Source organism: Macaca thibetana, chromosome 7 (genome assembly GCF_024542745.1).
Source record: "Macaca thibetana thibetana isolate TM-01 chromosome 7, ASM2454274v1, whole genome shotgun sequence".
Classification (NCBI taxonomy): Eukaryota; Metazoa; Chordata; class Mammalia; order Primates; family Cercopithecidae; genus Macaca; species Macaca thibetana.
Window position 1 is genome coordinate 557,771 of NC_065584.1, and position 13,047 is coordinate 570,817.

The 13,047-nt window shown below is 42.9% G+C and overlaps 1 gene segment (V, D, J or C); it reads left to right on the plus strand.

The window, feature by feature from the left end:
- The window catches only part of LOC126958597 (immunoglobulin heavy variable 4-30-2-like), a 37,357-nt gene that overhangs the window by 14,138 nt on the left and 10,172 nt on the right, over window positions 1-13,047 (plus strand).

Consider the following 13,047-nt stretch of genomic DNA (forward strand, 5'->3'; position numbering starts at 1 on the left):
TCAGCATCACACTGATCTGGTGCTTCTTTTGCTCCTAATTCAATTATTTTCTTTTTAGTTGTTATTCTCAGTTTTCCATTTGTTTTTCCTGCTTTCTGGAAAAGGAAGATGTTTACCCTGTGGTCAAAATTCCAGGCCTCAAGCCCTTTCCTGGCGCTCAGGTGGGTCTCAGGCTGTGGCTGCCGCAGTCACGCGGGAGAGGCTGGTGGGACTTTCTTCACTCCTCCTCACTCAGGACCCTCCACTGTGTTGCATGGAGACTCATCTGGAAATGCAAGTTGCCAGTGGGGACTGAAGGGGACAAGCTTGTTTGGTTAACGTGGGATGTGGATGTGTTTCTAATCCTGTTCTCAAAAACCTTCACACAGTAACGTTCTTCACTAGTGGTGTGAGGAACAGGGTGTGAAAGTTGTCAGAATCAAAATGGAGATACTCGTGTTATAATCTTTACAGATGAAGCTGGAGAACGTCATGAATAGAGGGTTCTCATGTGCACATCCCTGATAACAAGAGCTATCATAAAAATACTCTGCACAGCCACAACCTTGAACAAAGGCTACCACCACAATAAGAGAATTATTGTGGGGTATCTGCCCTGCAACTCCCTGTCCAAACTTAAACTGATTCCACCCTTGTAATTGATTATTCTATCCCACAACAATTGTCTGAAAACAGCTCAGGTAAGCCTCCTCAGTTATCTTTTAAAACACTTGTCTTCTTTTACCAACTTAAATATGCCCATGGATGATCCCCTTGCGATGCTCATTTTCATTTAAATATGATTTGATTTTAGAGAGTCTCTTTCTGTCTGAAATTTAGGTTTGACAAGCTGCAGATGGACACACCACTTTCCGGTGAGATGTAGGGGATGACGATTTTGGAGGATGACTGGAAACATCCAGTATCCTCAGGGCCGGCCATCAGTAAGTGCAGGCTGGCAGTCGAAGAAACAGCTAAAGCTGCTTGATCACCATGGAGTTTTACCTTCTCCAGCTCTGCTCTGATGGAATCAGGGCCAAGTTGGTTATCGATGATAATCTACCTAACATAGGGTCAGCTTATTACACTTTTAATAATGTCTATTAAAAATTCACACCCCCACCTGGATTAGTGTTTGATCAAATAACTACAAAGTATTGTCCAGCCAAGTACACCACAAGATAGACTGTTACTCACGGAGAAAAACATTTAACATGAGTTCTAGTGTCTGATACTGTTAAAGGTGTAAAACTGATTATTTACTCATTAGGCTGTTTTTATTTTTGCTATTGAGTTGTAGAAGTTGTTTTACCATGTACAAGTGGTTTTTTTTTCTTGTTTTTGTATTTTGTTCAGAGTTTTTATCATGAAACCCTGAATTTTTTCAAATGTTTTCTTCTTTGATGAAATGTTATTGAATATTTTCTTTAGTTTTTTAATGTGGTGTGTCAAATTGATTCATTTGAGGATGTTGAATCATCTGTGTGTCTCAGGAATAAATTTCAGTTGATCATGGTGTATGGTCTTCTAAAAAAACTTTAGAATTTATTTTACTATCATTGGGGGGTTAATTTATGTCTACTATTGATATTAGTCTGTATTTTTCTTTTATTGTGGTGCCTTTGTTTATTACTGGTAATGCTACAATGGTAGCCTCAGAGAAAAAGTTTGGAAGGTAGACTCCTCACCAATTTTTGAAAGAGTTAGGGAAGCATTGGCATTACTTTTTATTTATTTAGTATCTATTTATGTATTTATTTATTTAGAGAGGGAGTCTCGCTCCGTCGCCCAGGCTGGAGTACAGTGGCACAATCTCGGCTCACTGATACCTCTGCCTCCCAGCTTCAAGCGATCCTCCTGCCTCAGTCTCCCAAGCAGCTGGGAACACAGGTGTGTGCCACCATGCCCAGCTAATTTTTGTATTTTTTTTAAGTACAGACAGGGTTTTACCATATTGGCCAGGCTGGAGGCTGGTCTGGAACTCCTGATCTCGTGATCTACCCTCCTCGGACTCTTTAAATGTTAAGACTCAATTTATTATGTAACATATAACCTATCATGGAAAATGTTCAATGTGTACTTGAGAAGAATGTGTATTACATGGGCCTTGGTTGCAAATTTCTGTCAATGTCTTTTAGGTAAATTTGCTCAATGGTGTTGTTCAAGTTCAGAGGCTCATTAAAATTTTTCTTTCTGAATTTGCTATATGTTATTGTAAGTGAGGTATTAAGGTCTTCTCTACTTTTATATTGTTTTCTATTTCTCTTTTTATATCTCTTAAAGTTTGCTTAATGCAGCTATATGTGTATTCATACACATGCGTAAAAATATAAAATAAAATAATGATTGTTAAGTGAGTTTCTTGGCACAGTCACATTATGAGTCATCATATTTTCCCAAATGCTGCCATTGCCACCAGACTCCTCCAGGAGTCTCACGTCTGATCTGGGCACTGCCTTCTCTTCAGTCATCCCACAGGAGAGCTTGCTATGGCGGACGAGGCATGAAAACACGGCCAACCCTCTTCTGGTGAGAACAAGCCCAGACCTGAACCTGCAGCTCTGGGAGAAGAGCCACAGCCCTGGGATTCCCAGGGGTTTCCATTTGGTAATCAGGACTGAACACAGAGGACTCACTATGGGGTTTGAGTTAAGCTAAATTTTTCTTGTTGCTATTTTAAAAGGTGACTCATAGAGAAATAGAATGAGTGAGAGTGAGTGGATATGAGTGAGAGAAACAGTGGATATGTTTGGCAGTTTCTGACCAGGATGTGTGTGTATTTTCAGGTTTTCAGTGTGAGATGCAGCTGATTGAGTCCACAGAGGACCCGAGACAACCTGGGAAGTTCCTGAGACTCTCCTGTGTAGCCTCCAGATTCGCCTGCAGTAGCTACTGAATGAGCTGAGTTCACCAGTCTCCAGGGAAGGGGCTGGAGTAAGTAATAGGTATAAAATATGATGGAAGTCACATACACCATGCAGACTCTCTGAAGGGCAGATTCACCATCTCCAAAGACAATGCTAAGAACTCGCTGTATCTGCAAATGAACAGTCAGAGAGCTGAGGACATCGCCATGTAAGGCTGTACATAGGGTTTGAAGTGAGGAAACATTAGTGTGAGTTCAGACACAAAATTCCCTGCAGAAAGAAGAAAGGAGTCTGGGCTGAAGGGGCCACTCAGTACTCACAAAACAGGTGCAGCCCCAGGGCAGGTGCACATGGAGGTCAAGGGCTGCTTTTCTTCAGGGTCTGTGGCTTCCTCTGCATCTAACAGTTCCCTTCGGAGCCTCTGTACATTTATGTTTTGGGCCCACCATAAGGGCCCTGGATTAGAAAACCTCAATTAAAAAGAGGAAACATGCTCATATATCCCCAGAACAGATGTAAGTATTGGAGGCCTAAGAATGTGCAGGAGCGGGGTGAAGCTGTAGACACTGCCACCCCACAATGCCAGTCTCACAACTAGGGCTGGAGAAGACTGGGAATTTGATGGAGCTTCCCGAACAACCCTGTACTACAAGCTAAGTCCAGCAAGACCTTTAGTGCCTCCCTGAGCACAGGTGTCCATCAGGGATCTCGCATGTGTCCCAGCAGCAGCCATGCTGTCCGGGAGGGGCTCCCTGCATGGGTATCTTTGGCACCCACCAGGTGACGGGTGTTAGAGTGCAGGGCAGCAGCTGGCAGCCTGGTCTATTGGGCTCCCTGATGCTGGACGGGTAAGAGGTGCATTCTCAGGGCCAGCACACTGTTTATGGATTTGTATATAAAAACTGTGATTTTGGCCAGGGCGCAGTGGCTCACGCCTGTAATCCCAGCACTTTGGGAGGCCGAGGCGGGCGGATCACGAGGTCAGGAGATCGAGACCATCCTCGGTGAAACCCCGTCTCTACTAAAAATACAAAAAATTAGCCGGGCGTGGTGTCGGACGCCTGTAGTACCAGCTACTCGGGAGGCTGAGGCAGGAGAATGGTGTGAACCCGGGAGGCGGAGCTTGCAGTGAGCGGAGATTGCATCACTGCACTCCAGCCTGGGTGACAGAGCGAGACTCCATCTCAAAACAAAAACAAAAACAAAAAACCTGTGATTTTACTTCTTTTTCTCAGATAACATAGTAAATCAAGAACATAGTGTGCAAAAATTGTAATATTCAACACTACCCCAAATTCATTGTTTCTTAATTTTGTGCCAGATTCCAACATATTATTACCTTTCTAATGAGAAATTGTTCAATTAAAACTGAAACTACTTTTTTTCCTACCTTGTGGTTTATTTTAGTTATTTCCACATGCTAACCCGCCCTCCTCCAGAGAAAGGGCAGTTTGTCCTCCCTCTTAGCCTGAGAAAGGAGCTGTTCCTGTACAACTTAAGGCCTGCAGAGACCCCAGGTGCAGCTTCCCTGAGTCAGCTATTTCTCCATGTGGGCGACCCCCACTGCCAGTGATTGCTGCTTAGGTATAATTGTGGGTTCAGAATTAGGACACCCTTTAGGTGATCACATCCCAATCCTATTCAGAAAATTATCCTTATCATAGACAGAGATATTTCAATACCCATTCTCCTAACATAAGGTTCTCTCTTTTACTTGGTTGCAAGATTTCAGGGAAAAGGCAACTATATATTTGTGGGAATCTAACCTCAGAATCTACTGCATTGCTCTAGCAGAATCAAAAATTGAACGCCAGTGAGCTCCTTATTCTCATTAAAATGTGTCTTTGGAAATGTTAACATTTTGTCCAGATTCTGTGCTCACAAGCAACGACGTTTCTTAGTGCACTGTTGGCTGGTGGAGGCCTGGCAGACCCTCTCCCTCACCTGTGCTGTCTCTGGATTTTCCATCATAACCAGTGCGTCCTGCTGGAGCTGGATCCATGAGTCCACATGGGCGGGACTGGAGTGAATCAGGTGCACACATCATGAAGGGAGAAAAATTCTCACCCACTCCTTATGAATCCAGTCACCATCTCCAAATTTGGGTCCAAAAAGCACTTGTTTTTACAGCTGAGCTATGTGAGCAACAAGCACACAACCATGTATTTTTAAAGAAGGACAGAGTGAGGGCACCACAGTGTGAGCTCACAGCCAAACCTTCCTGGAGGGTTCACAGGACAGCAGGGGGTGCTGATGGTGGAAGGAGTTGCTCTGGATTCCAGGGCAAACGCAAGACCATTGTAGAAGCACTCGGGTCAGCCAGGGGCTCTCAGGAACCATGAGGAAAATCAGGACACCAGAGGGGACTGGGTACAGCAGGGGGCGCAGGACTATTGTGGGAACTCAGAAAGAGCAGGTTCAAGGCTCAGCCTCAGGGCAGGTGCAGCTGGGGTGAAAAGGGGCTGGATGAAGGGTTTTGTGTCACCATCATATTTCCCCACTAGACACCCTCCACTACATCTGTTCTAATGCATGTGAGTGTTTGTACGATTAAAAAATCATATTTCTATAAATATATAACCATATGTGGGTATGTCAAGTTTTCCTCTTCAACTTATATCGGCCTTGTCCGTAAGGACTAACTCCCCGTAATTACTTGAGGACCTCATAAATTGTGGTCAGTTTTGTAGGTTTCCTCTCTTTCTCTGTCTCCCTTTCTCCCTTATTCTCTCTCACACAAATGGACATACCCCCACTCCACACACAAAGAAATCTATGACTTTCATTACCTGATGTATTGAATAAAATTGATTAATGTGCAGCTTTCCCAGCTTTGTTGTTGTTCATGCTGTTCTAAGTATAAGAACCATGGGTTTCTCAGCTGTGTACTTCTCCAAGCTGAGTAGCAGCTCTGTGATAATACTGAGAGGGCCAACAATCCAAATGTCAATCATCAGCTTAACTAGTAAACAAATTGTGGAAAAGTCATTCATCGGCAGACTACCGACTGTGACGATAATATACTAATGTTGGATATGCTCAACAGCGTGGTTAAATTCACATATGGTGAGTAAAACGAGCCAAACAAATAAAAGTACATACATATGATACACTTTTATCAATTCTATAGAATAAAATCTAAAGTTACATAAAGAATCAGTAGTTCACTGTGAATATTGTAGACAGGAGGAATTACAGAACAAGAGAAAATTTTGAGCGTAATTGACTAGTTATCTATGCTAATAATAATGATGTCTGTGACAATATTTGTACAATTGATCACTTCATGTGAAGATTTTTTTTTTAGCTTAACGTCATTAAAGATAGTACTAACTGTAACATGTGTAATTTGGTAGAAACGGAGTCAGACAGAGATAAAATACATAAAACGTCAGAGACTCTTGAACATTCATAGGAATGAGCCTGCGCTTCTCCATATTTTTATGGAAACACTACAATACAGCAAAATAATGACAGCATTTTTTTTTTTTTTTTGAGACAGAGTCTTGCTCTGTTGCCCAGGCTGGAGTGCAGTGGCCGGATCTCGGCTCACTGCAAGCTCCGCCTCCTGGGTTTATGTCATTCTCCTGCCTCAGCCTCCCGAGTAGCTGTGACCACAGGCGACGCCACCTTGCCCAGCTAGTTTTTTGTATTTTTTAGTAGAGACGGGGTTTCACCGTGTTAGCCAGGATGGTCTCGATCTCCTGACCTTGTGATCCGCCCGTCTCGGCCTCCCAAAGTGCTAGGATTACAGGCTTGAGCCACCGTGCCCGGCCATGACATCATTTTATGAAGTGAAGGGGGTTTATTAAACCACTCCAGGCATGTTATATTAGTTTGTTTTCCCACTGCTACAAAGAACTACCTGAATTTGGGTAATTTATAAAGAAAATAGGTTATTGACTCATAGTTCTGCATGGCTGGAGAGGCCTCAAGAAACTTGCAATCAAGGCAGACTGTGAAGGGGAAACAAAGAGACAGCTCACATGGCAGCAGGAGAAGTTGGGAGAGCTACCACACACTTTAAATTTTCAGATCTCCTGAGACCTCAATCGCTATCATGAAAACAGCATGGAGGAGCCACCCCCATGATCCAGTCACCTCTCACCAGGTCCCTCCCTGGACTTGTGGAGATTCCAATTCAAGATCAGATTTGGGTGGGAACACAGAGCCAAACCATATCTCATGTCCAGCTCTGTCCCGGAGTTGGCTCAGGGATCAGGTGCGTCCTGTTAATAGGAGCTGGGACACCAAGCTCCCAGCCCCAGTTGTAGCTGACGTCATGCAAAGGCCAAGATATGTCAACTGAGATTTAGTGTGGATGTGATACGTGATGGTGACACACCCTCAGGCCAAGAGGATATGGAAGGGATAATTATCTCCACACTAGAGGTGTCTGCTGAGAGCAGGCAGTTCTCTCAGGAAAGTCCACAATGGCTTGATAGAGCAGGGAAGGAGACGGGCTCAGGGTTTTTACCATGGTTTGGCGGTGGGGGGAGACTGAGTGTTTCCGCTCACAGAAGGGGTTGGTAGAGTAGGAAACTCCCACTCGCATCAAATAAGGCAGTTCCTGTGATTCTGACTGATATTCACCTTGTGTGTAAAAAAGGAGGTCATGGAAGAATGAGCCTTAAGCTATCAGCAGTCACACACCAATATGCAGTGTGACAAGTTATTCTATGTAGCAACTATAAAAATAACGAATAAGAAAAGAGATAAGGGTTCAATATGATGGACAATACCAAGGTCTACAGAAAATGAGACGAGTGTTTATAAGTCAAAGCAAATAGTAATGAGAAGCAGGAGAAAGGTGTGGGGAATTAGACAGGGGTCCCGGTCCAATGACTTGGGTGGAAACGTTTTACTATTAAGGGTTATCAGCTTAGTCTGAAGGTCTTAGGTCAGCTATCTGTTTAAAAACATCAGAAACACCAGAGGATCTTTGAGGATGCTCAGTTTAACGTCTCCTATTTTATTAGCCTTGCAATCCTGTGAATTATTATTATTATTATTATTTTTTTTTTTTTTGAGATGGACTTTCGCTCTTGTTGCCTAGGCTGGAGTGAAATGGCACTATCTTGGCTCACCACAACTTCCGACTCCCGGGTTCAAGTGATTCTCCTGCCTCAGCCTCCCAATAGCTGATATTACAGGCATGCACAACCACACCCAGCTAATTTTGTATTTTCAGTAGAGACGGGGTTTCTCCCAGTTGGTCAGGCTGGTCTCAAACTCTGGACCTCAGGTGCCCCCCTTGCCTTGGCCTCCTAAAGTGCTGAGATTATAGGTGTGAGCCACTGCGCCAGGCCAAAAATATTATTGATTCTTTTTTGTTTGTTTTTAGAGATGGAGTCTCTCTATTGCACGTTTGAAGTGCAGTTGTGTGATAACAGCTCACTGTTGCCTTGAAATATTGGCTCACAGAATACGTTCATATGTATGGTGCAGGTGTGTGTCTGTGTGTGTTTACCCGGCATGGGGTTCTCTGATTTTTGGGTCTGTGGTTAGGTGTTTCACATTCTTAACATATTTTTCTTAAGAAATATATCTAAGATATAAGTATATCTTAAGGTATCATTATTTCTTAAGATATTTTTCTTTGTGTTTCTAACTTCTATTTCTGAAATTTGAAATATATCTACACTATACTTTTTGATATTAGTTCTTATATTTCTTCACTCATTTTCCCTTTGAAATTCATTTTGTGTAATTTCCAGTAACGGAGTTTAAATTCCTGATTTCATTTATAAGCTGAGCAAATTCTAAGCTGAGCGTACCCAAGGTATATTCAATTTTATACTGAAACACTTTTGATAATTTTATGAATTTCCGTTTGATTCTTTCTTACTATTTCTGTCTGTCAGTTGCCTATCTAATCTTGCATTGTGTCCACATTTTCTTTCGACACTTTTAACAAATTAATTTTAATTACTTTAAATATCCTACTTAATAAGATAGTTTTAATATTGTGTCGTTTACAAATATCAATTCTGATGATTTTTCCATTATGACTTTGGTGTTTTTCATTGATGTATGTTAATATTTTTGTTGATAGCCAGCCACGTTTGGACCCTTGATATTGACTTATTATTTTATTTTGTGCATTTCTGCCTGTGTTTTACCGCACCCTATGTTTGCTGGGCCTTGGTTGTGAAGATGTCTGTGCATCTCTTCAGAGTTATATTTGACATTTCCTTTTGCAATGGCTGTAGCAGTTGAAGTGTGTTCTTCTATGTCCACCAGAGACTTCATATCCTCTAGTGAGACCTTGTTTTTCATGCCTGCTTGGCTTTGAATATTCACCTCATTCCATTCTACAGAGAATCTCTTTCACGTTCCTAGGGTGAATTAAAGTGTTATATTTAACTGCCAATTGTGAAATTAGCGGAAGGCATTAGACTAAAGGAAGAGTCTCTGACCTCTCGTGGGGCCATATTTCTAGAAAATCATTGTGATCCTGAGTCTGAGCGTGACCTTCCGAGTTTTCCCGACCCTCCTCCAAATGGGGTGCTGGTCTGTGTCTTCTTGCCTCTTCCCCTGGGGTAGAGTCCCCCTGTTTTCCCCGGTTGTCCCCTCCCACTGCTCTAATCCTCCCTGTTGGCGTCTCCATCTTCCCCATCTGCTGCCATGACCTGCAGATTAAGGCTCTGATTCCATAAGAAAGTGAGGGAGCTGCTTCTCAGTGGATCTTTGATGGGGACCTCTGTTCCCATATCAACTCGTGAGGGGTTGCTTCAGTGCCCTAGGATACTGATTTTCATGGCCTGCTCCTGCAGGGTCATATCTTAGTTTTGTAGTGGGAATCAGAGAGCTGGGTCTGGATGCGTTTCAGAAGTGTGGGCTCTCATTCTCTCCCAGACAGTCACTTTGGGAAAGACAGATTTTTGTGACTGTAAAGGATTTAAGGGAATCAGACAACTCTTCAGTATGTTGTCCCTTAGAATTTCTCACTACAACACGCTTCGCATACTCGACTTCAAGCAATCCAATGTATATTTGTGCTCCATCTTGTAATGGCCTACATTGAATACGACAGACTCTGCCTCAGGTAATTTCATATCTTGGCTTTATTACTCTACACAAGAACTTGCCTCTCCCTAGATTTCATTTTTTTTTTGTTTTAAATCTTCAATTATCTGAAGCATTAAATAAAACTTGCAAAATTCCATATTTTCTATTAATCTGTTATTGCTGATGTTATTGTTTCAAAAATAAATACATATATATATTTCTCATTTACGTACGTTTTTAAGCTGAGCAGCATACTTTTTTAAGTAAAACCTAGAATAATAAAAGAATCCAAATATTTTTCAGCTGCCCCCCAAAAAAACCAAATTATGGTAAATGTGTTCACTGGAATACTACTCAACATTATAATAAATATATTTCTGGCACACAGAACAACAAAGAAAAATATCTAAATGTTTATGATGAGCAAAATAAGCCAGACAAATAAGAATATACACCATGTTACTCCATTTATGTAATTTCTTTTAAATGAAAAAGAATCTAAGGTAATATCCAGAAGATCAGTAGTTACCTGGGAAAACGGTAGACGAAAGGAAGGGGAAAGGAGGAGACATACAGAAGAACAAGAGAAAATGTTGAGGAAAACTCACTTGTCCACTTTGGTAATGATGACACATCATGTTTATCAATTGCACACTTTAAATATGTGAAGCTATTATCTGCCAAGTAACACTCACAAAATTTATTGTAAACAGACAAATGAAAAATTAGACAAAGAAAGGGTGGTATAAAGACAGAAAATGTATATTAAATGTCAGAAATGTCTGAGAATTTAACTCCTGAATCCTAGTTCCCTCCTTATTTTTAGGTGAATGGTAGAGTGCAACAAAATCACACGTATTCTCAGTACAGGAAATGGGTTCCACAAAGCATACTAGGTATGTCCAATTCTTACCAAGATTTGGTTCAGGGAGTAACAGTGATGAGGAATAACAGGCTCAGATATCGGGGCTCAGTCATCCCAGACATAGGCTCCTAGACACACACTTAGCCCCTCCTCCATGTGTGGGTTTACTTCCACATATGTAAATAGAGAAACCATTGACTCCTACGGAACACGATTTACACAAATATATAAAAAATAAAATAGTGCAAAATATTGATCACAACAAAATTTCCTAATAAGACAGCGTGTTTTCCAAATACCATCATTGTCACCCAACTCCTGCGGGGCCTGTCATTTTATCTGGGGTCTGCCATCTCCTCAGGGTTCCCACCCCAGAGCTCTCTGTGTAGTAGGAGATATGCAAATAGGGCCCTCCCTCTGCTGTTGAAAACCAGTCAAATCCTGACCCTGCAGCTCTGGGAGAGGAGCCACAGCCCCGGGATTCCCAGCTGTCTCCACTTGGTCATGAACACTGAACTCAGAAGACGCACCATGGAGTTTGTGCTGAGTTTGGTTTTCCTTGTTGCTATTTTAAAAGGTGATTTATGGAGAATGAGAGATATTGACTGTGATGGGACATAAGTGAGAGAAACAGGGGCTATGTGTGGTGGTTTCTGACCAGGCTGTCTCTGTTTTTGCAGGTGTCCAGCGTGACGTGCAGCTGGTGGAGTCTGGGGGAGGCTTGGTAAAGCCTGGGGGGTCTCTGAGACTCTCTTGTGTAGCCTCTGGGTTCACCTTCAGTAGCTATGTTATGCACTGGGTCCGCCAGGCTCCAGGAAAGGGTCTGGAGTGGGTCTCAGTTATTAGTGAAAGTGGTGGTACCATATACTACGCAGACTCTGTGAAGGGCCGATTCACCATCTCCAGAGACAACGCCAAGAACTCACTGTTTCTGCAAATGAACAGCCTGAGAGCCGAGGACACGGCCGTGTATTACTGTACTAGAGACACAGTGAGGAGAAGTCAGTGTGAGCCCAGACACAAACCCCCCTGCAGGGTACCTGGGACAACCAGGGAACGCCTGGGACACTGTGCACGGGGCTGTCTCCAGGGGCAAGTGCAGGTGGTGCAAGGGCTTGTTTCCCGTCATGGTCTGGAGCTGCCTTGCTACCCAGTTACCCCAGGGAATTTCTCTAGATTTACAATTCTGTACTAACATTTGATGTTGTCTCTGACTGGGAAACGTCCCCTCAACCTTGTATCTTTTTTTTTTTTTCTTTTTGTAACAGGAGGACACATCCACACCCTGCAGAAGCCTGAGTGTCACTTTGGGGGCAGAGATGACCCTGCCTTGATCACACTGGTCAGTGTCCTGAGGAGCACACCCCACAGGGGACCCCGATGACTCCAGTAATGGCTCTGCCTCAAAACCACTGAAGAGTCCTTCCTTTCATTAGAGTAGACCACAGTGCCTGGGCTTCAGCACAAGCCGTCCCATAGATGTCACAGAGCAGCAGCTTGACACCTGATCCATGTGACGTTCCTGCCTTTAGAGACGGGGAGAGGGGTGTGTTCTCAAGGTCAACACACTCTTTGTGGATTTTGAAACAGAACACCTGCTTTTACTTTATTTCATTTGAAGATAAATGAACAAATACGCATCTGCAAATGATTGCAATTTTCACATTTATTCCAGTTCCATTATTTCTTAGTTCTGTGTGATGTCCTGCTACAGGGTTGTGTTTTCTATAGGTATTTTTCAACAAACCAAGAAAATGCCTTTTCCACTTTCACTGGTTTTTCTCCATGTGCAGAGACCTTGAGTAGAGCATGTCTGACTGCATTTGTCTGTTTTCACACTGCTGATAAAGACTTACCAGAGAATGGGCAATTTACAAGAGACAGAGTTTTTTTGGACTTACAGTTTCACATGGCTGGAAAGGCCTCACAATCACAGTGAAAGGTGAAAGGCACATGTGACATGGCAGCAGACGAGAGAAGAGAGTTTGTGCTGGGGTCTCCCCTTTTTAAAACTGTCAGATCTCATGAGACTCATTCACTATTATGAGAACAGTGCAGGAGAGACCCACCCCCATAATTCAGTCACCTCCCACTGGGCCCCTCCCACAACATTGGGAATCATGGGAGTTTCACTTCCATATGAGACTTGAGTGGGGACACAGCCAAACCATATCATTCCACCCCATGTCCCCTCCCAAATCTCATGTCCTCACATTTCAAAACCAATCATGCCTTCCCAACAGCTCCCCAAAGTCCAAACTCATTTCGTCATTAACTCAGAAGTCCACAGTACAACCTTTCATCTGAGACAAGGCAAGTCCCTTC